Source organism: Pristis pectinata, chromosome 26 (assembly GCF_009764475.1).
Source record: "Pristis pectinata isolate sPriPec2 chromosome 26, sPriPec2.1.pri, whole genome shotgun sequence".
Classification (NCBI taxonomy): domain Eukaryota; kingdom Metazoa; phylum Chordata; class Chondrichthyes; order Rhinopristiformes; family Pristidae; genus Pristis; species Pristis pectinata.
Window position 1 is genome coordinate 22,968,105 of NC_067430.1, and position 24,879 is coordinate 22,992,983.

Below are 24,879 nucleotides of genomic sequence, written 5' to 3' on the forward strand. Positions count from 1 at the left end.
ATAGATAGATAGATAGATAGATAGATAGATAGATAGATAGATAGAGAGAGAGAGAGAGAGAGAGAGAGAGAGAGAGAGAGAGAGAGAGCTCTGAATTCAACCTATTTCCACTGCACTCTGACCCGATTGCCATAGCAGCATATTTCCTAGCTTGTAATTCGGAAAAATGTTTGATTGCCGAGTCAGATTATTGTAAGGAAATCAAACGGGGGAGGGGGCGGGGGGGGGGGTTCAGGGGAGGAGTCAAAGTACAGCTATAACACAACAAACGTTTTTTTTCCAATAGTGTCCTCCACAAGCCAGACCCTAAAGTTAGCTGTTTCCCCTCTGAACCAGATTTTGCCATTCTCAAAAGCATGTTTACCAAGCATTTCAATTTTGAATCTTGTACCTCTGCAATATTTAAAAATTTAAAGCAGTTTACAAAATTTTACAATGCAAATACTGTTGATTATGTTGCATTATCCGTGTGTGCATTGCGCAAATGATTTTTAAATCTGCATTTTTCATTATAGATTGACGTATCTAAATATAAACGGCGGTAATTTCCCTTATCTAATATCAGTATGTACACAGACAACCTATATAATACATACATACACATGTGTATAAGTAAATCTTTCAAAAGGTGGTGGGATACGCTTGAACAGTTTGCAAGTATAGTGACATCACAGAGTTGTAAAAATCTATTCAAACTTTTCGATAACTTTTATTGAAATGGTCACTTCTCATATTGATCAGACGCTCTATTCCAATTTACTTTAATTATCTAGAACTATTTTCCACTCCCCTTCTATTTTGTCAGATTCTCTTATTGTGACAAATAACTCGATTTCAAGTTAAGAGCATTCTAATCACTGGTTCTCCTCCCTTGTATATGAATTCTGTCCTGTCCGCATTGATTCTGGCCTCTCAGCCCCCGGGTGCAGTAATTGCTTTATTGGAAACCCATTACCGTGGCTACTTTCCCCCCGTGCAGCAGTTAAACATCTTTCACAACTTTTGTTTACTGTTTCAATTACTTGGTCTTAACAAACAATCCATTACCTTCTAAACATCTAATCATAAAACGCAAGCAATTAGCACCCCGATCTGGTATTTTAAAAATACGCCAGAACTGTCGATGTAAATTTACCAAGGTCTGTTTGCTGTAGTATAGTCACAGTTTTTCAGGATTTACGATATAATTTGTTATAAAACAGTGGCGTACTGCAATTACAGTCCCATATTGCTGAATTGTTTCACTTCATTCTTAAAATAAGGTTGCACAAATACCTTCATATATTTGTTAGACTAAAGGTGATCCGGTTTAAATCATCTGGAAACCACAAAGGGATCCAAAGGTTTTTTTTCTCTCAAACAAAACCTTTATGAAATGATCAAGCCGATAGTTGGAATTAGGCTAGCGTAACATTAAATAAACACAATGATGTTTAAAATCACATTAGAACGGTAAAGATCCCCCTCTAAATCTTCCAGGTGTGCAAGGTTTCGAGTGCGTGCACTTTAAATACATGGTACTAGAGCATGAAAAATAACTAATCTCTCCTTGAGGTGCCTCAACTCAGACCTACCGAATGGAAATATTTACAGCTGTTCGTTCAGCTAAGCATTAAAAAATCTGCTTAAATAAAACACCAATAAATTTCTCAAATGATAGGTAGCGCGACTATCGATTCCACACCACCATCTCCCTCGTCCTTCAGCCTATATCATCCGGTTCCATGTTCATTTTTTAATTCTCATTCAAACATCCTATCATTAAAAAAACACAACCTTGAATCTTTTGCGACCGGGGATATCAAAACTTCCCTAGAAATAAACTGAAGTTAAACAATTTTAGATACATGTGTACACATATGATATGTATTTTATAAATATCTATATCCAGACTCATAAATATGTATGTAGAGCACAAATAACAGCCTTTCTGTGTGGCCACAGACAATTACACATGCTGAGTGCTATTGCAGCAGAGTCTGGCAAATTTTTTTATTTATTTTCAGCTATGTTCTGAGTTTTCTTCACCCCCCCCCCCCCACCACTCCCACTCCCACTCCCACTCCCACCACCACCATCCCACGCACCGGTCCAACTCTCACCAATGCAAACCACTCATTAAAACCATATTGGAGAACAGTTGTAGTTAGTAGCGCGGAGGCACATTTTATCACTCCAAGTCTAATTTGGGGAGCAACTAATGTTCTACACGTGTGTTGTACCGCATTCTTCCACCGAAAAACACTCGATCAAGAGCCGGTTTAATACTTCGGTTTGAACTAGGGTTTTCCTTTCCTCATCTCTCATCCTACATGTACAACCACTATCTTTGGAAAACAAAATGACCATCAATCCATTTCTTGTTGCGAGTCCCATATGAATGTAATCAAACCTCTTGACTCAATTAAATACATTTTTCTTCGTGCCTGAAAGCGGCATTTAATACACATCATTTTTAATGGTAATAATCAGTCATCCGAACTCAACGGGGACCAAATCACGCAGACTAAACACACAACTTATTTACAAACAAAACAACTTAGAAAAATACTGGGACATGGCTATTCATCAATCAATTTCCCCACTTACTAGGAACAAAGGCTATTTCATTACAAATAAACTGTGATCTATAATTATAATCATTTTTTTGAAAAAGTAGTTAACTTGTTAAACTCATTATCCAGTGTTAATTAATGCAATTAACAGCAACCATTAAATATTTAAAACCCTTATATTATATTTGTATCCATACACGTACGCACATACTCTCGAGAACTATTTATGTTAGAATACAATCACTCGTGTGAATAGGCTATTTTAAAAGTGCCTCAGTAAATACATTTTCCTCATTAGGGCTTTGAAATCAGGGACACGGAACCTCTCCAGAGAATAACTTAAAACAAATGGTAATCTGTCCATCATAAACTTGAATTTCCTCCATCATTTTTGCAAATTACTCGACATATTAATTAATCGGGGGTATAGATTTATCAAAAAAAAACAAGAATACATATAACATTAACACATCAATATACTACCGTTACTAGATACACACTGATACATGTCTCTGCAAACTTTTTTCTGCACACGGTGACTATTAATGTAACCGATGTTTCAAATTTAAAACTTAAATATTTTGCATCTCTTATTTTTCAGTAAGGTTCTGTTAAGTTAAGGGGTTAGGTATTCCGCACAATTTCAGAAAAATAAGCCGACAAGCAGCGACTCTTGAATTGAAAGTAGCAGTAGCGCAGATACATACACATTCACACTGACCAACGCGGTCATGTAAGAGGCGGAAACTGAAAGTGTGGTTCATTGCAAATCTTTTAAAAATACGAATAAAGAATATCCTATCTCGTTTACAGAAAATCAACAAATAACCGAAGTTCGCACAGATCTAACTTGCATTCAGCTTCAGAGAAACGTCTAAACTCCAGACACGTGAATATAATTTCTTTTAAAACATGTCTTTCTTTGGGCTATGGGTTAAATATTAATATTCACTGTAACTCCAACATGCGAACCAAAATAAAACGCGTTTATAAATTAAAATATGTTGAAAGCATATAAGACTTTGTAAAACTCCTTCCAAGATCCGAAAGTGTCTTCCCTCAAAACCCCGTCTCACGATCTGGCATGATTAAATTGGAAGTTTAAAGTTGTCAGTTGTGTATTCCAAATGGATTCCCTACAAATCTTGTGCAATTCTTTCTCGCACTAAATTTACAATTCCCCGAAGCAACCCCTAAAACATTACTCTCCCGATTTCTCAGAAACCCCGGTAAGGCTCGGTTTTTAATCGAACTCAGTCTATTAAACCGACTCCCCTAAGATATTTTGCCCCCTTTCAACCAGAGACGAGCAGTTGGCCAGCAACTTCCAGCTCTTCAACGGTGCTCTAGCGCCCACTATTTAAGATTCCGGAAAACTGTTTGTACTTTGCAATGACTCGATATATGTTTTTTTAAGTTGTATATCTTTTCGCCAACTATGTTAACTTCAATTTTATTTTTTGCTATTCCTCTCCAACTTCTCAACCTCTCGGGTCGAGGCGCAGGGGGCATGGAAGTTTCTCTTGAATGAGAGAAATAAACAAGGTATGAAAACTTGTGCAGAAACAGAGCTCCGCGCCGCTCTTGTGGCCAGAGCGTTCAACTCTTAAGTTCTTGCGCCCGAGCCTTTTTGCAAGCCCATGGTACACATCATTCTAATCGTCCCCGCCGCACCGACATCATCTGGAGGAGAAAATACATTCCTGATCGCTTCTTCACAAAGACCATGTGTGTACAGCGGATCGTCTGGAGCAGTTTTTTTTTGGAAGGTCTTTTTGGAAGCCTAAACAGAGGATCTTAAAAAAAGTGCGGAGAGATAGGAGAAGAAAATAGGGACCTACTTTTGGCCAGTTTTCTCGCCCTTGCCTTGGATCTCATGTTGTCTGTCGGCGTTGGTCGTGATTTCAGAGAATCGCACACGCTATCTCCCTGGCATTGTCAGTTTGGACACCTTCGCACATGCGCACAGAGCCTTCAATCTGACACCATCACGCAGGGAAAAGTTTGAATATATTCATCATTTGGCCGCGATCTGTCCTCAACTCCATCAGACCAATTATCTCTGCCGCCCTAACGCCATTTCACACTTTATTCCTCTCCCACTTGTTCGAATCCCGCTTCTAAGCCTTGGGAAGTGCTTGCACGGTAAAGGGAGTTTGTCTTTATTTTTTTTCAAAAAATAAGTATTTTAAAATACATGAACAGAAGATTTGTCGTGGAAATTTATTTTAAAAAACTAGAAGTAATTTATTTCAGTGCACGTTATTTGTGTTAAAAATGCGTTAAGCTAATTGACAGCAGTCGACAGATTTACAGTATATACCTTTAGCACAACTGATAGTGGCAGGGGAACAGATTGGCATGCTATCCTCACTCAATAACGCGCCCTAATAACCCCCATCAGTTATGACAGTATTAATTAAACCTATCGATAGCTTCAGCCGAATGAATAGTCCAGGACAACAACAGTGATTTAACACCAGGTGCTAGAGCTATGGAATAATAAACGTGGGTTTGGGACTGCACAGTCATTGGAGCTAATTGGCGCTGAGAACCGGGCATTTAAACAGACATTTTTTCCCCAGTTCTTATACCGAAGCCCAAGCAACCCTTCCTTCCCTACCTTTATGAGTTATTTTAATTGAGGAATAAAATAATCGGCTACTTTGCCATGTCTTCTTGGGCTTTCCTCTGTGTGTTCTTCCTTTAAAAGATTGGATCTCATAACTTAAGACAGAAAGTGAGGAGCGAGCGAGCGAGCGAGCGAGCGAGCGAGAGAGAGAGAGAGAGAGAGAGAGAGAGAAGCTATGTTTGAACGCCGTAAGTGCTTCACATTTCTACCCGTATGTTATGTACGGTGTGCTTTTGAACTAATTAATAAGGACATATTTTATTGCGGTGACCGAATTTTAACGCCTTTAAAAACGCGCTACGGGTTAGGAAGGAAGAGTCGTTTTAAAAACCATCCCCTACCAACAGAAAATACATGAAATATGCGGTGCAAAGAGTTATTTCGAAATGTAGCTAGTACAGTTATGCTTAGTTTCATTGAGATAGTAACATTATCAAGAATCATTTGGATCTTGAAGAACGCAAAACAAAATGTTTGATTCACTGTGATTTAATAATTCCTGGGCTTTTGTGCAAAGGGGCTAAGTTATTTAATGTCATGCTTCTATCCATGTCAGACTCTCTTTGAACTTCGGGGGGTGGTGGGGGGGGGGGGGAGACACATTACAGGTGCCACGTTTCAGGCTTACAACCAGTGCAGGTTCTTTGGATGATTCCTGCTTTATCTGTGTGCACCACTTCACTGGCAGTATCGTACGCATTTAGAGTAAAAAAAAAATCCAGTTACTTTCAAATTTAGTTTCCAAGAACCGTTAAAGTTTCTTGAAATTGATATACTTACGGCAAATACTTTGTTTATTGATTTATGGTAAATATAGATCGGATAACATTGCACGCACACACAATGCCAAGGTTGGGCTGTGGATGCGCGTCTGAGGTGATGGTCAGGGGATGGAGTTCTTAAAGCTGTCCTGGAGGCATTTCAAATGCTTTATTAAATTATCCGCGCTTCTCTTGATGAAATGTACTACTACTATATACTGAGGATTTGTTTAGAAGGTTGCAAATATGTAATTCTAAACAGTTTTATTGAAAACCGTCACTTTTTTGTTACACTATGTAGTGTTTGAGTATAAACCCTGAGGGAGGGAAACAACCAGATTTTAAAGCAGAAAATACAAAACATAATTGCAACCGAAGCGGTATTTCCAAATCAACTGCACATTCGGACAACCTGTACATTCATAATTGTGAGATGAAATAAAATGTTTTTTTTGTAAAAGTGGAAATATGTTATAACCCGTCTTCAGAGGTGTGTGTGTGTGTGTGTGTGTGTGTGTGTGTGTGTGAGAGAGAGAGAGAGAGAGAGAGAGAGAGAGAGAGAAAGTGTGTGCGTTGGTTGGGGGGGGGGGTTCCATTCTGGAATGCCTGCTTTGTTGATGAAATTAATCTTATAAAATACATCGCCACAGGAGGAGGGTTAGTCACTTCTATTTTAAAATCTTGCCAAAGTTGCGAGAACGTTGCGAACTATCTTTGTCTCTCCCTCTCTCTTTCTAATAAATACATTTTGTAATACAATACATTTAACGGAAGAATTTGTAGAGCTAGGTATAACTGTTGGATTCAGCGCACTCTTTAGTTTAGGACTTAGGGACGGAATTGCAGTTTACAATTAAAAGTATATTGCAAACACCGCTCTCCAACAGTCGAAACAGGGTACAAAAGAGACGGGGCGTCACGGTGTTCTGGGCTATAACGTATAATCGAACTAGCTTTTACACTGGAACGTAGTTAAGCAAAGAAACACACCTATAGATTCATTCTCAGCATACGAGGAAGATAACACCTGTTAATTCAATTTTAGTACAATAATTGTCAATTCCCAATGTCACTATATAAGGGGACTTTAAAGAAAGCCATGCCATGCACTAAATGCAATCAGAATTTAGCACGTCTTCATAGGAGCAATTTTTAAAATAAAAACCGAGATCGAGAACAAATACAGAGTTAGAAATTAACAAAATAATTTTATCACATTATTGATTAAAGCGGCTAATTCAGATCGAAGATTTGTTTGAAAAAGTATTTGTTTGAAGACTGTGATCTCAATATAACTTGCGCTCTCTTTCTATTCTACTTCATTCAATGATCGTTGTTAATACTTTAGATGAAGGTAATATGCAAGGAATTTAGGCGAAATATAACATTTTGTTAGGCAACAATATCCTTAGCGTGTATGCTGATGTATGTAATTTAATGATGTACCCCGCATAAATTCCATACTAAGGTATAAAGCAATGGACTAACTGTTACTACGGACAATTAAGTGCGTGCAAGTACTCAAGAAATAGGTTACAGAATCTATGTGTGGATGGAGTTATTCAGTTTAAAGTCAAATATTTCACTATACAATCAATATATAAAATATTTATAGTGCATTGCTCCCTCGCCTGACTCAACATCCTGATTGTCGTCTCTTGTTTAATATAACCACACAGCCTGTTTCAATCTAGTTATGTTTTAATTATGCAAAACTCTCCGGATGCAATATGACACGCTACCTGCAGACGCCACCGGTAATATTATGTAAATATTTATTATGCGTTTGTGAATACACAAACATGTGTGTGGTAGTTGAACATTATAAAAGAGAACAGTTTCCTTTTTTATATTCCGTGCAGGTGAATTTTCAGCATGATTAGTATTGTGATAAACCTCCACCCTCTTGCACACACCATCACCCCACTACCACTCCATATTTACCCCCATCTCACCACCTCCCTTCTTATCTGGCACATCCTGCTTTATCTACACAGAATGAAAATCCAGTTGTGAATCAATCACCAAGAGTATTCTCCTCTACATCACAAAATGGCCAGAACAGAATCTAAGAATCATACATTCCCTTCATCTGGAAATAAATTTTACAGCCCCGTATGAAAATAAAAATTATTGCATATGAGAGAACATTGGTTGAGATTATGTTTTTGGTAACAGGAGTTAGTTACATTTGATAATCGGGTTAGGATTACTAATTGGAAAAACGAGTGTGACATTTAGAAATCTAACGTGCAATCCCTACTTGTGTCAATTAGTAATTAAATTGCGCTGAAGGTCTGCCAACTGAAATCTTCCGGGAGTATTGTTTTTGCTCCTTTTAAACAGATACATTTTCCAGAATCAGGCAGCTAAATAGACTATACGTAAGGATTACTGCCTATTCCGTGGGAGTTGAGGACGAGGCGAGGTGCTTGTACTGAATGTTCATCGAACAAAGTGCTTTTAACAGTTCGACTATGAAATTCCGTTCACTTCATCATTTGCGTCCAATATTTATATCCTATTCATTAATTGTTTTACTCTCTCGAACTTCAAAGAAAAGCCAACATGATCAATAAAAGTTACACTTAAATGCATTTCTGCCCCAATATCCCGAGGATTTTTAAAAAATATATTAAGCTTGAGCCGGTTTCACGTAATGCTACAGGTCACCCGAGGGTTAGAGCAGAGGTCAGACAAAAACCTGACCTTACAGTAGAGAACTGATACGAGTAGTGGTCAATGAGTGCCCCCCCCCCCACCCCGCTCCCAAAACAAATCGTTTTAATATCTGTCAAACATTTTAAAATCACATTTTTGATGAAAAATCAACGACCTGAAACGGCTACTCCGTTTCTCCCTCCATGGGTGCTATTTGATCAGCTGAATATTATTTTCAGTATTTTTGATTTTTCTTGTGTGTAATTGACTCTTAACTCCCTCCTCAATTCAGGGACAATTGGGGATGAACGATGAATGTCATTAAATTGTCAGCGACGTCCAGGTTAGTTTAATGAATTTTTAAAAAGGACTTCGGAATAGTAGAACATTCACCCCGCCTTTCCCAAGCCTGTTCTACCATTTGTTAATCTGTATTTCCACATCACATGTGCGCCTACGTTCCCGGTTTCTTAATATCCTCACCTAACAGAAAAAAAAAACTCGGTTTTGATTTTTCAATTGAACTAATCGTGAAAGATCTTTAATTGGGAGAATTCCAAATTTCAGTTAGCCCAGGCATGAAGAAGTGCTTTCTGACTACCCTTGAATGGCCTGGACTTCCAACCAGAGGAAATAAATTCCCTATCAAATCCCTTAATCACGTTAAATACGTCAATTAGATCATCTAATTTTCAATACTCAAGGGAATACAAGCATAGTCGATGTACATACCCTCATAACTTACCATTTTAGCCTGGAATTATGCTAGCGAAACTACATTATACAAATTCCAAGGTTTTCAGCCCTTTGTATTTCAAGTCCCTTGAGATAAAGGCAAATATTCCAATATCCTTTTAAAATTATTTTTGTATATATCCACGCTTGTCATGTTAGCTTTTTCTATATCGCGGTCCTCCCTGTTCCTGTAGAATCCTAATTCCTCCCTATTTAGTAAATATTAAAGATGTCAATTCACATTGAATTCTATTTGTCCTAGTTTCGTCTGTTCATTTGTTCTATCAACATATCTTTGCAACTTTCTCCTCATGTGTGCATTTCAGAGGGAATATTGCATTTCATTGATGCTACACGAGGTCTTATCTCCCTTACGTGAGGTAACTTTCTCTATTATTCTTTAAGAGTTATAAAGAGTCACATCTGAGTTTACAAAACGATTTCTTCTATCTGTTTATACTGCTAATACAAAATACACGGAGTCAATACAAAATATACCACTTACAGGTCAATTGTCTTTGACAATCTGTTACCAACACGGTGGGGGGTGGTCAGGTGAACTATTTTTGATTAAGGCAATTCCAAATTTTCGATTTGAAAAATACTAAATTTCTATAGTTAGTATGTCATATTTAATGTAAAAGTAGTGGCAATAAGGGAAGGGATTTGATGTCAATATATTTAGGATATGCAGGCAAAATTATTGTAAATGTATATAAACTGCCGGCAACATGCCCGGTATATGTACGTTTCATCAGTGGTCCTGAATGAAGAGATGTTGTACAGCCTCAGTATTTCTGAATGGTTAATAATGGTGAGTTGGTAAGTAGATGCTGAGTATCTAGATGCTCATTAATGATGTAATTGTAGGATAGTCAGCAGAAGCAAGTTTTGGAGATAATCATTAATTATGAAATTAACAGTAGAGACAGGGTTTCTATATAGTTATTAATACCGAGGTGGTCGGTAGATTCTTTTTTTTTTGGTTGATCATTAATGGTAGTATGCTCAGTAAATACATGGTTCCTGGATAGTTAATAATGGTAAATTCGTCAGTAACAGCAGTTTATGAGTGGCTCGAAATGAAGATTTTGGTCAGTAAATGCAGGATTTCCAGATATCCATTAATGATGAGGTTCTGGTTTGCCGTTAAGTAAGTTTATTTACATAACTGAGATTTTCGAAAATTCAGTAATGGTGAGATGATCAATAGGCGAAAGTTGCTAGACGAAAGTTATTAATGAAAAGCTGGTCAATAGCACCCAGAGCTGTTAAATGGTTATTGAAGGTGAGGTGGTTAGACGAGGTCGGTTTCTGGATGATCAATTATGAATTTCTGGACAGGCATTAATTATGAGATTGTTTGTAGAAGTGGGATATTGGAATAGTCAGTAAAGCCAGTATTTCTATATGGTCACTAATGGCGATATGACCAATATATACTGGCTTTATGTATGACCATAAATGGTGAGATAATCAGAACAGGGAGGCTTGTTGTATAACAAGTAACATTAGAATGGTATGTTTGTGGCAGATTTAATGGATGGTCATAACAATAGTTAGTAGCTGCATAGTTAAGAATGATACCTGAATAAGGTAGTCAAGATACGCAAGTGTTTCTATGTCGCCATGGATGGTTGGAAAAGGAGTATACGAATGGTCGATGCTTTAAGTTGGATTGGTAAGTAAAAGCCAAGCAAATAGCTACCATTAGCATTGTTGGTGTTCAGAGCTCGAGAAGCTCTAGATGATCGCTCATAATATTTGAACGTACCGCTATCCTAAATATGGTCACATCGGAAATAAGACCGCAACAATATGCCTGAATATTTTTAATTCATTTAAAATTGTTCCCAGTCCGTTTGCCTCTTTCCCCAAGCTCAGTAACACTCTACATGGCTGAAGTTCACAGAACCTTTTCACGGTATACTTGGGGGCCATCGGCCTTTCGAGAATGCAGAAAATTACAGGTAAAAGCGGTTGCTGAAGATAATAGCTAATATTCTCTTGTTAGTAGGCTAAGCACGTTTCCTCATTAACTGGTAGCTGTCAAACCGACATTTGTTTCTCAAAACGTACGACACGTCCAATATTTTATAGCCATAAAAAAGGGCCTTTATACATCGAAGATTTTCTTCGATTCTGAACGTTTCTGGCGTTCGGTGCGTAATATTTTTAGGATATCAACCCATCATATTTAACAGTGGCTTCATCTTTGTGTATGGACCCACTCGGTATTTTTGTTCTGTAACAATTAAACAGGTAGATAATTTTTCAGGTTAAACATGTGAATTTCACCAATTCACGTGGCTATCGCTGAGTTTAAAATTGACCTAAATATTACATTGGTGATATCTACACAGAATTTATAGTAGTAAAATCGGGTCCAGTTTTAAAGACCAAAGGATTTTCTTCTTTCTGAATAACGAGGATCATCGTCGGGCTAAATCATTTAAGAGGTTGATCTTGGTGGATCTTTCTTATTTCCGGAACTCCGACTAATGATGCAGAGAGGGATTGTAGAAGAGTTTGGACTGTAATTATTAGCCATTAATTGGGTTCAGGACCTTTGTGGTTGTGGTAATTGAGAAGTTTGACCGCTAATCCCAATCAGGATATACAGCTGGGGGCTAGAGAGAACCAGGACAGACTGGACTCCGCCTGCAAAACTCCAGGGGGTCAACGCGCATAGATTTTGAGCCAAGTCAAGCCGTAAAATGGAAGAAAATGGCAAAGAGGGCATGAGAAAACACATCTAATCGGCATATTTAGACCTGTACTTCAAGAGAACAAGCTTCGCGTGTAGGAAAACGTCATCATTACATATATCTTAATAGAAGACACAGGGAGCAGGCGGCAAAACTAATACCGCTCAACTCCGAATCATTGGGTTTACTTATTTTTTTACCCATTCATGAGATGTGGGCATTATTTTTCTATTCATTTCCACTTTAACTGAACCTTATTCCGGCGAGAATAAACAGTCAATCACTTCCGTATGTCTGGAGTTACATATCTGACAACTGGGGTAAAATTCACGGATTTTCTTCCGTCGAGGATATTCGTGAATTAAAAAGTTTTTTTTAACAACAATCCGCTAGTTTCGTGGGTATCATTATTGATACCAACTTTCTTGTGCTACATCATTTAAGTATTGATCTCGTTTTTATGGATCGGTAGTCTAGGTCTCCAGATAGTAGGCCAGTATCTTAAACACTATGCTATGTACACTATGTCTTGTTTTAATTTTTTTTACACCAGTTCATAACATCAGAGAACAAAATAATTGCCTTTGAAGAGGAAATGGTAAATCAGTATTGACTGTTAGTTTGATGCACTGGTGACCCATGCGAAACTCCTAATATATTTCCCATAAATATTAGTGATAAATTACAGAAATATTAAATGACATTTAAAAAACATGATATATTGATGAATAGGTTTGTTGTTTAGATGCACTAATCGCTCCTGTGGCTGTTTTCCCATTTATCCTCAGTCTTGAATGCTCCAAAAGTCCACTCCAGAATTAGGAGATCAGGGTTTAAAAACCCGTCTTATTATAATGAAAGATATAATTTGTTCCATTTGCTTAAAGTACTTTTCAAATTATTCAATTATTTCATAAATGTCTTTATGCGAGCGTGCCCCAGCAATGCTGGTTCATTGCAATTCACTAAATTCAAGGTAGAATGCAACAGCACTAGGCTTAAGACTCATTTTGTCATTTTTAATGGTGTAGGTTTTGCCTACAATAGACTTCGTTGTTTGAGCTCGAGAAATTAACCCAGTACGAGGTGCACCGTGAGGCATAGAAAGAATCCTGATTGAACTACTAAAAAATAAATTCAATAATTTAATCAGGAAAATGACAGCTCGACAACGGAAGCAACTTATTTTTACATTTTATTTTCTAAACTTCATTTTGGAATTTTCTACAACATAAAATGCTTTTCCAAAATATTTTTAATGTTCTCACTAGAGTTAAGATTCACCCCCAAAATACTTCCCCATTTTGTCTTGAAACTTCCAATGAAACTTAACGAAACTAACAGCATCGAGATAAGCAGAAGACCAGATAAACGCCATTTATTCACCACCAAATGGGCAATTATTCGCAAAATAATGAAGCAGCTCAATCGATTACTTCCTGCAGTAACAAAACAAAATAGTTATTGATAATGAACAAATGACTTACACGCATTTCGTTTACTTTTTAAAGTTAATGTAAATTTATTAATATAAAGTTAATGTGGATGGACTCGTATTTTTAGATACAACAACCGGCGTTTAGGACAGTAAATGACTTGTTGGTCTTTATTGCAAGAGGATTTGAGTTTAAGACAAAAGATGCCTTACTAAAATTATGGAGAGCCCTAGCGACCCGCACTCTAGAACAATATGGTCCCCCTACCGAGGAAAGGATATACTTGCGATGGAGGGAGTTCTACGAAGATTCACCAGACAGATTCCTGGGATCGGGGATAGAGGTGGGGTGGAGTGGAGGAATTATCCTAGGATGAGAGATTAAACAGATTCGGACTACGCTCTCTAGAGTTCAGAAGAATGAAAGGTGATCTCTTTGAAATGTACAAAATTCTTACGGTACTTAAGAGCAGAAAACGGGATGTTTCCTCTCGCTGAGGTTTGCGGAACCATGGGTCACAGTCTCAAAATAAGTAGTCAGCCCTTCAGAACTGAGATGAGAAAATATTCTGCACTCAGAGATAAGTGAATCTTTGGAACTCTTTGGAAGGAGGACATGGATGATCAGTCATTGGACATATTATAGGCTGAGGTGGATAGATTTTGGATGTTGAGGGAATCAAAGAATATGGAGTTAGTATATGAACGTGGCGTAGAGGTCAAAGATCAGGCACGAGTTTAGTGAATGGCGATGCCTATATCTGCTTCTATTTCTTAGTTTTAATGTATAGCTTAAAAAATGTCTCCAAGCAAGAAATATTATTCGAAATACTTTGGCTCACAGCATAACATCCAATTTTGAGGGAACACATGATGTTGCCAGTAATTTAATGCATTAATTTCTCAGCTCCAACATAGTTTCACAACCACTACCATCCCGAGCCCACTAATCTCTTAAATGATTCTTTCGTTTTTCATTCCACCGTCGGAGGTTATACATCTTCATTCTTGCGGTGCGGTGCCACACCTGAAACTCTCAACTGATGAAGAAGGTTGTAAGTACAACTGCTAAACAAATTAATTACACTGTATTCAAGAAACCGGCGCATAAAGGCAGATCTTCCTACCGAGGGCTTGAATCTCCAGCTTGAAGAAGCCCGCCTCCAGCCCACGGCGTGGGATGTCGCGTGTTTGAGCGTCACCTTTGAAAGAACTTCCCTAGTTTTTTTAATGAAATGTGCCTCTGCATCCATTAGTTTCATCAACCTTACCATGGTAGTCTACGTCATCCCACCTTGGACCGCACCAGACTTCAAAGCTGGCCATTATTCTGCACGTTTCTATTATTTTGATCATTATGTATTGTATCTATAATAGCTGTTTTATTTTTTATATGGCTGAGGAGAGGAGTAAACGGAACAGAAAGAAAGCCCGGACACACGCAAGTAATTAGACATAAGACAAATATTAGACATCTATAAAGATGGCAGAGGCACTCAGAGGAAGGAAGGCAATCAAGCAGGAACAAATGCCTATCTGCTGCACCAGCGAGATATTTTTGGTGAATGTGATGTTAGAAGGCCTTCATGTCTGGAAATTTGTTCCGGCAGAAATCATGAACTTGGAGCTCCAGGGATGCTTTCAGAATTCCTATATTGACAATTGCTTCTGGCCTCCTGTCATTTCATTTTAGAGAAGAAAATGTCCCTGAAATTTTATATTTCTTTCAATAGAGATGTGTTTCCTCCTGTGAACTTAAGTGGTCAAATACTCTGACGTTTCCTCAATAACTTACTGAAAGGTATCAGATTTAAACAGGTGAAAGCTATAAAATGTTTTAATATCGCGATTTCCGCTACTGTACCGCTCCTCTTGAACTCAAATAAATTCCAATACAGCAAATGTAGACCGTCATGTTATCTCTGATTCCTGTAACTTAACTCAGTATCTCTGAAACAGATGAGTGGTGTTGGAACCATCCACCCAAACTCCAGAACATATAAACTGTCGTCTTGAGTTTATTTTTACTGAAATAAAACTTCATTAATTTTTACTTTATGTTTGGAGTTGACTTTCTTCAGTTATTTTTTCAGGAGATCAACACAAATTTGAAGGTTAGGAATGATTTTTTTCATACATGGACGCGACCACCCTTGGGTTAACATCAAAATCTTAAGATTGGCAGACTGAGTGCCCCCTTTGGTGGGTGTTTGTCCTGTAACTTTTTTTGGCTACTAGGACCATGGTACAAACATTACAATAGTGAGTGCATTGCATATAAATGGGTGGATGTTATTGTGTATATCTATGTGTATCTGTATTCTGTGTATATAGTGAGTATTTACATATATATATATATATATATATACACACACACACACACACATATCTATATATATGTATACACACACACACACATATATAAGATTTGTTCTTTCTTATCGTTTCAGTGCTAACATATATAAGCGTATCTATTTTTGGAATTTTGCACAGGACCAGCATTTTCTTAGAGACACAATGGTGGCTGATCGAGGTTATTATGCATTTAAGGACTCGTTAATTGCATTATTCCGGTAAATATCCAAACCATTTATAATGTGTTCCTGTTTTTCTTCACTTTACGATGAGATATCACAAACACTGAAGCGCAGGAATGAACCAAAGTGGACATGGCATGTTATAAGATCTCGCAATATATTATGTAAACTTACTTGAAATATTGTCTGATTAAATGAATATGATACATCACCATTTGGCTGTGTTGCTGCGTGCATTAACAGGCATTAGTTATTTAATCATCATGTACTGTTGCTGTGTGCGCCTTTCCGGTTATGGTTTCATCTTTGGAATACTGTTTATGTTTAAGGTGGCATTAATACTTCAATGTGGATAGCGGACAAAGAACCATAAGGGCGTTTTCAATACGTTAGTGATTTGTATGAAAACGGTTATTTGCATCGTTACTAATAGTCTAGATCTAGAAGGGGAAAGTTGGTGGTTATTGCCACTTTAAGACCTGACTGTATAGGCAGCTCGCCATTGCAATTCCTGTTTCACTTCATTGCCCTCAAGTCATTAATCCATACGACTAAAACAACGAAGCTGCACGTCTCCAAAGTGTGCAATAAAAATGCGTGAATGCAGAGCCCCGGGGCAAAGAGAAAATTACCAGAAGTAGAAGTGACCTTAGGATGATGTAATCAATCAAACGACCCGTAGGGACACGTATCACAGTCTTAATCTTTCAAGGGAGGCTAGATGAGAGAGTCATGTGATTCTTTTTATAAATATATATAAACACCCTTTTTTTTACCCATTTAGAATGTTGTTACCTCGGGCAGGAGAGATAGAGAATATCAGAGAAGGAAAGCATAAATCTTTTCATGAAAGAATAATATCAGAGCGAATAGAGATCTTTAGACAGGAATACTGGACGCTAGGTCATCTCTATGTTCCTTTTTTCCTAAACTGTAAGCGAAATGACAATTATGTAACTTACTCTAATCTGCCCATGGTGATGTAATGTGTTATTTAAAACATTCATGGTGTTTTTAGAGGCGAATTTATTCCAAAATTAAAATGCAAAGTGGCGCCTAGTTCAAAAGGAGAAAATTACTTGCTTGAGATGCACAGAAATGGTATTTATAAGACAAGATTACAATATTGCACTACAAATGTTTTGCAAAAAAACTTATGATATTACAGCTAATGGTTTATTTTTTTTAATATTCCAACAGATTCGTATTCATAAATTCTGTAAACAAATGTCCAGCTGGAAACTGTTGAGATTACGAGTCTGTAATGTTTCGGTTAAAGAGGAAAATGTCTTCTGATGGATTGCCTTGTAATCGCAACATGTTCTATAACAATAATTCTTAGCCCTTTCCTTAGGGGACTCAAGGTAGGTGTAGCAAGTTAATGTCAGGATCTGGTCGGGTCAATGCTTTTGCTTTATGGGAACTGAATAAATCAAATTCATTTTTTTAAGTCATGGGGGGCGGTATTGGAGATTGTCGTCTGTTTTTTAAAGTTAGGGCCTTAAGTTTATGGGGATTGAATAAGTCCCTATCTGTTCTTATTTAAATGAGATTCAGCGACATTCAGTGCGCATCCAGTGATTCGGTTCATTCCTTTATTGCATAATTGCGGTTTTAGGGTTGATTTTTACAACATTTTATGAATTAAAATATTTACAGAATTTTTTAATGTTGGTCTTGTGTAGAATATTGCACAGTCTTTTTAATGAAGAACGTTTATTATAGGTACGTCAAAGATTCTTTTTATAGAGTTTATTCCTTTCTTACCTAAGACAATGTATAACACGTTAAAGAAAAACCTGTGTGGGCACAACAGGATTGTCACTACCACTTCCGATCTATTTTTTTTTTGGCAATGGCTCTGGGTCAAAAAGAACGATACTGAAAAAAAAACTGATGACCGATATCTCCAGCTCCCTCTAGTTCTTACATTGTTAATCCATTTCGGTGATATGATGAATGAGATCCGCAGCTCATTCTCCTCATTCAAATCCTCATTGGAACATAATTCAATCATATCACATGGAAAACGGGGCAATTTTACACAATACGTAAGGAGAAGTTTTAAAGAATAAAAAGGGGCGACTGCGGAATATCACTCAATAATAAAGGTCACATCAATCAGTATACTCTCCTATAAAAGGCTGAAACCGTAGTCCAATGTCACATTAAGGCGATGACTGCAAGAAGTAAAGCCCAATGTGAAACTTAGCATGCGCCAAAGTGTTGACCATTCTACAACCTTTTAGACAAATGGCATCATAATTTTCTTTTAACATAATTAATCGTATTATCATTACTTTTACTATTTAATTATCTTCGGTGTTGATTTATTATTTTATTGGTTTTGGTAATTTAGGTTAAGTGTTTTAAATAAATCGTCGATACTCAAAAAAGTGTTGGATTAGCATAAATTTCGTCCGATATTTTCTTCAATGAATTGGCTCAAAAACTCTCCCGGGGCTATTTTATTGGAACACAACTGAATATTATCTGCGAGAGAAGCTATGGATATACATTTTCCAGCTGTTATTTTAAAGTATCATTAATGCTAGATTTTTAATTTAAATATAAGGGAATTTTTAATACATGTGATAGTGGTTATCTGCTGATACCAAAATGAGTGATGTAAAGACATCATCTGCGAGCTACCAGGTGACAGTGTTAACCTGACATGCCTGTAAAAACAAGACGATCTATCACTCTTTGTGTTAAGGACATAACCAACATTCTTGTGGTTGGGGGTTTGGGGTGCCGCTTTTATAGAATCAGGCAATTTCTGGCTAAGTCAGGTTCCTTTCATTTCTAACCAAGTACAGATCAATTTATTTTTACGGAAGTTATCAAAGAGTAGACTTGTCAGTGAAGCAATACTACTTAACAAAGACACCTGAACTGCTTCTAGTGCTGAGTGAATATTTTAAACATCACAATTTAGAGTCCATGGGCATTTCAAAGGAAATTATTTGCTTGTATCTTTTAAAAACTATTAATATAAATTGATTTCATTACACGTGTACCCAAGTTGCTAAAAACAAGCATTAGTTAATTCTTGCTTGAAGGGTTCATATTAACTCTGTGAGCTCTCTTACTTTTGTACCGCAATCTTCCCAGTTTGAGACAAAATTTCCTTATCTCTTTGAAAAGGGAAATACTAAAAACTTAAGCGGGGACAACTCAACCACACATCATCAGTGCAATTTCCTACAATCAGTTGACTGCAATCGGAGCCGTTCCTTGCATTGTTGCATTCTATTAGCATAATAATGTCTGATTTAAATACCGTATACCATTTTTACTTCATCGAGTATGACATATTTCAGGCACTAAAACAGACGTACTAAAAATCGTGCCGCTTTGTTCCAAAGTATTCATTTGTACCTTGTTCTCCCGAGTTACTGCACATACCACCAACCTCCCCCCCCCCCACATTTCCTCCTATTCATCGACATATTTGATAAACACCAATTATTTGATTTCATTGTTTAATCATTGTCATTGTACTTGAAGCAGAATCATTTAAACTATTTCATGTAAACACCTTCACTGTTTCCAGAAAAGTCATACCTACATTAATAAAGTTACTTCATTTATGCTACTTGATATCTCCACCCCCGAATTTAAACTGTTTCTCAAGGACATCTTAAATTGATATCTTGTACTTGAATATTAATGTATGTTTTAGTCTTGCGTGTTCAACTCCATATTACAAACCAATTGTTTACCTTTATATATGATTCTACTATACAAATGGCTAAACGTAACATCCTCTCCTCAAGTGTTTTAACTTATACAGTGTTAGAACACATAACAGGAGCTAAATGGTCTCCTCAAGTCATTGTGTATTTTTAGCTAATACAACATCAGATATAAATTCTGAATTAATTAGGAAAGTGGGGTGGGGAGAGGGCTCTGAATGGACGATAGTTGGTTGTTCCACAGTTTTACCGTAAATTATTTTCATAATTAAACACGTATATGATTTTCAAACGAGGCTATGTATCTTGCCTTTAAAAAATCATATAGGGCAAGAGGCGCACACATACAGATTCATGCGCATGTATAACTTTATTTCCAAATCTTTGAAAGTCAGATCGATCCAGGTGGGTTTCAATGGGTCAGTCAGATGTTAATATAGATTCCAAGCGATAATCGAATACGTTGCGTGTTATTAATGTTATGTTTATTACTGAGACAAATGATTACTCATTTCCAGAACCTGTAGGTTTCTTGGTTTGATATAGTTTCACACTTTGAGCAACTGATGCATTTTAATTTAATTTTGGTTTTTTTTGTGTGGCAGACGTCTATAATGGTGCACATACATTGCATGCATACAGGCAAACACCGAAAACACAAAACCAGACTTAGGACACACACTTAAAGATTTGCGTATCTATCAAATTATACAACGAGAAGCGTAAAATGCACGCAAATGCTTAAACACGTACGTATAGACATAATATATTGCAGAAATACACACGCCCGCAGAGGCTCAGCTTTCAGTTTAACGATCTCACGTGCACCAGCAGGCGCATGTTATTTGCATACAGTATATATCAGTATACATCATTTGGTTTAACGAGGAGACGGGGAAACAATTGGCAACTTAGAGGTTTAATATTTCTTAACCAATTCCTTGAAAATCAAAATATTGTTTTGTTGTCATTTTACACTGGCCAACTACGGAGACTTAATTAAAATTCGAACGCCTTAAAGTTACTAAAGACGTCAGGATCATTAAAATAAACTGTGGAAAATCGTTGCCTGGTTCTCCTGGAAATTCTAAATGAAGCCTCTTTAAAATTACACATTGTAAGAAATTTATAACCATTGTAATTCGTTTAACAAGATTCTAATCCTGAGCTAGCTAATTTAATATTATTTTGGGAGATACCTGGAGCAGAATGAATGTAAATGATTTGCACAAATTTTCTCCAGCAAACATGAACCCTCGTATTTATTTTTATTTATGTTTTAAACTGTCTAAGATTGTAAAATTATCACTGCATTACTTAATCTTATGTCCACTTCAACTATATCGATATGTACGCTTAGACGTTTTAATAATTTATGACTGCCTTTTTTGTGTGGAAACTATATTTCCTCATTAGATACAATGAGACCTGGTATCGTATTAGCTACCGCACCCTTTAGTGTTTTGATTCGAACTCATTGTTGACATTTGGTAGCGTTTTCAGATGTTTATGTAAAGTTTTCGAACTTTTTTGGTTTGGTGCTCGGGGAGGGGTGGCTGCTAGCTAATATCGACGGCTGGTCACATCTGTCTTTGCTCTTGGGCCAGATGCAGTACCTGTTTTATTATAGTAACCTATTCCTTTCGCAGCTTAGTAAAACTGCCTTTTCAATTAGCAAATTAATAAACTGCAGGAAAAAATAGAAAGCGCAATAGGAAAAAAAATAGTTGTTTATAGGGAAACGTCATTTTATAAATACATAATTAATATTGAACATTCTCTATTGCTTAGAGGCTCAGAGATCTAATACAACAGCTATCAACCATAGAACAATCCAGCCCTATTTGACCCATTAGTGTTCAGTGATTATTCAGTGATTATCTAATTCGAAACGTGATAACTTGGACACAAGTACCTGAATACAACATATGAATCTGCGATAAAACGTGCTTGTCAAACGACTGAGCAAACCAAACCTTCCCGACGCGCCCACCATCGTACCTAAATCCCCCCATAAAACGATATTCATAGACTCATTGACATGCATTGAGTTACCAATAGGAATATCATTCTTTTACATCCGGTGGATATGTTGTTAAGATACTCTCCTATTAGCATGTCATTTGGGGGAAAAAGTAAAAATCAACTCTATTTTACTTTCTACATTAAGCAGATTTATCACTCAAGTAACAATTAAAGTTTAGCAATGCCAAGATTCACATGAACCATATGTGCGATGTGTTTGAAATGCCGTTTGGCGCTGTCAATGGGAACAAAATAAGGAACAAATCAAAAATGTTTCATATCCAAATTGATGGTCCAATAGTTGTCCAAGGCAATCTTACCTTTAAAGATTAATCGTTCTATACAAAATCAAGTAAGAACTAACTAATTTCAATTCGAGCTGCCCTGCTTCCAAAGTTATTGTGACGATTTAGACTTCTATGATATCACTTTAAAAAGAAATTGATTACAATCTGAGAAATATGGAAAGAGGAGAGGGAAAGAGGAGCAAAGTGAGAGAAAATACAGAGGAAATAAGAAAATAGAGAAAAGAGACATTATTATGATAACTTACCTTCCAAGAATAACACTTGCGAAAACAGACGGAAAATCAAAGGTGGTGATTTCAAAATAAATAAAGAATTAGACTATTATAGTACAATTAACTTCCAATATTTCAAATTATATTCAGAGACACTTGCTTCAAGAGAGTGTTTAATTTTCTATCTATGTGGCAGGAAATCACTGAATCACAGAAAGGTGATGACACAGAGGGCCATACAGCCGATCCTATCCATGTCGGTCGAAAAAGAACTCTCTACCCAAAACCCATCTTCCAGCATTTGGTCCTTCGCCCTACAGGTCATGGATTCAAGTATATATCCAAGTCCTGTTGAGAGTTTCTGCCTCTACTAACCATTCAGGGAGAAAAGTTCCCGGCCCCTACCATCTTTTGGGTGAAAAGGTTGTTACTCATCTCACTTTTAACTTTACATCTATGTGGCCTTTATTATTATTTGTCTTCCGTTACCATCCTGCTTTCCAAAGAAAACTACAACTTATCCAATGTTTCCTCATGGCTGATTCTTTTCCTAGCCTTGGCAATATTTTCGTAAACTTCTTCTGCACTCACTCCGGTACAATCTAACATTTCCTGTACTGTAGTGACCAGACACCTACGCAGTAATCAAGATATGTCCTGATTAGTGTTCCAACATAATTTCCATGGTCTTGCATTCTATGCTTCAGCTAATAAAGGAGAGCACCCCACATGCTTCATAATACAACTTATTAACGTTGTCGACTACCTTTATGGATCCATGGTCATCCATTCCAAGATTCTTCTGCTCCTCTAAACTCCAAGATTATCTCATGTACTCTGTATTTCTTTGTCTTACCCCATACCGAACACTATTTTCCATTTTTTTCTGCCCAAATGATCAGATCGTCTCTATCTTCTTGCAGTCTAAACCTTTCGTCCTCTTTTTTTTGGTAGGATTGACCAGTAGAGATGAACCATAATAACTAGTTAATATTTTGCCAGTTAAAACATTGCTGGTTTGCTATTGAGCTCCTTCATTATTTCCTTTAGTTCCAAGCTGTTTTGATTAATTTTCCAGAGATTTACACCCGGACTCTGACATGAAATAAAGTGAAGCAATTAAAGAAATTGAATAGGGGTTGAAACGATACAAATCGACCCATGACTAACATGAATCTGACAGCCTGTGAATACTGACACTCGTTTGCAAACGTGGCTTCAACTTAAAAACATTTACTTCAGTAGTAGGCACGTGAGATGTGTGTGCGTGTATGTGGCGGGCGGGGAATGGGGATGTGGAGTGGGGTAAGGATTAAAGTTTTCCTTCTGCCGAAACAGATCGAGTTTGACATCAAACAGGATTAAACTTTTCCAAAGCGGACTTCACTTTACTAAAAGCATTTCCACAACAAAGTTTTGTAGAATATATATGCCTGGAGATTTTAAAGTCTATTTGAAGCAAAATAGCGCGTTAAAGTTCTCCAGGACGTCGCCCTTGATAATACAATATGAGAAAAATGTAATCCGATTCCATCTTCAATAATAGATTAAATCATATTTACGTTAAACTCAAACTTCGCGGTATAACGGTTCAAACACTTTAGTGGAGAATGAGTAAACTTATAAATTCAAAATCGAACATAAAAAAGTTTGGCTTCTTATTTCCAACTACATTAGAGAAATGTATTAATGTACTCTGGAAGGTGAAACTGGATTTTTATATGGTTAGAGTTTAAAAGCAATACGCTAAAACAATTTGCAATCTCTTATTTCTACTTTTGGTGCGTTTTATCTAGTCAATGCAATAAAGAGAATTAATGTGAGTTCACCTGCATCTTTGGGTGCGACTGTCCTAGTTACAAAAGTTAAGGTTGGTTGTATTTTACCTGTTCCGTACAATACGGGATTTTAATATTCAACAAGGCATAATTCACCATTAACACGTGAACTTATGACCAATTTTCAAATACTATATTATTTTTTATACTGCGATTTTATTTCTTCTGAAAAATGCGATCCAGAAGAAAGGAATTGTTTATCATTTCAGATTTGTACAGGATCTTAATGTCCCAACGCCCCGACAAATAATAGAGATTGGAGTTTAATCCTCCTTATTTTAAAGATGTTCTGTTTTGGGCAGTGATTTTTCAGAAGTGCGAATGATTCTGTTGGGTTTAGTAAATCTAGAGTAAGTTATACATTCAATTCCGATGCACAAAGGTTGTGGAGGAAATTTCTCTTTGGTAAAAAAAAATCATAAACAGAATCAATGAGATGGAAAATGTACAAAACTGTGCTTTTGGCTGTCGTTTGCACTGGACAAGACTGGAAAGTTTTATTTGCCCTTTGCAGACTGTACATAGATTGACACTGTGAAGTTGCGCCTCCAAACCCGTTGGGGTGTGAAGCCCTCCGGTGTTCATTTCTTGGCTCCTCGCCAGATTCGCCATAGTTATCCTTAATTGCCTTCACAGTTGTACGGAATCTATATTTTCTTTAGGAATCAATGGGGTCTCTTCAGCTTCTTCATACTCCTTTCGTATTGTCCTGTTTCTTTTAATAAGTCCTATGCTAATGGTGACTTCATGCAGCCAAACACCGAATGAAATACG

General features: G+C 36.9%; 1 long non-coding RNA gene across 1 annotated transcript; it reads left to right on the forward strand.

Moving 5' to 3' along the window:
* The first annotated feature begins 5,323 nt into the window (after positions 1-5,323).
* On the forward strand, positions 5,324-17,245 carry LOC127583500 (uncharacterized). The gene is made up of 3 exons (XR_007958266.1): positions 5,324-5,375; positions 15,981-16,060; positions 17,225-17,245. It is a non-coding gene; the product is annotated as an uncharacterized LOC127583500 (long non-coding RNA).
* Positions 17,246-24,879: the final 7,634 nt, after the last annotated feature.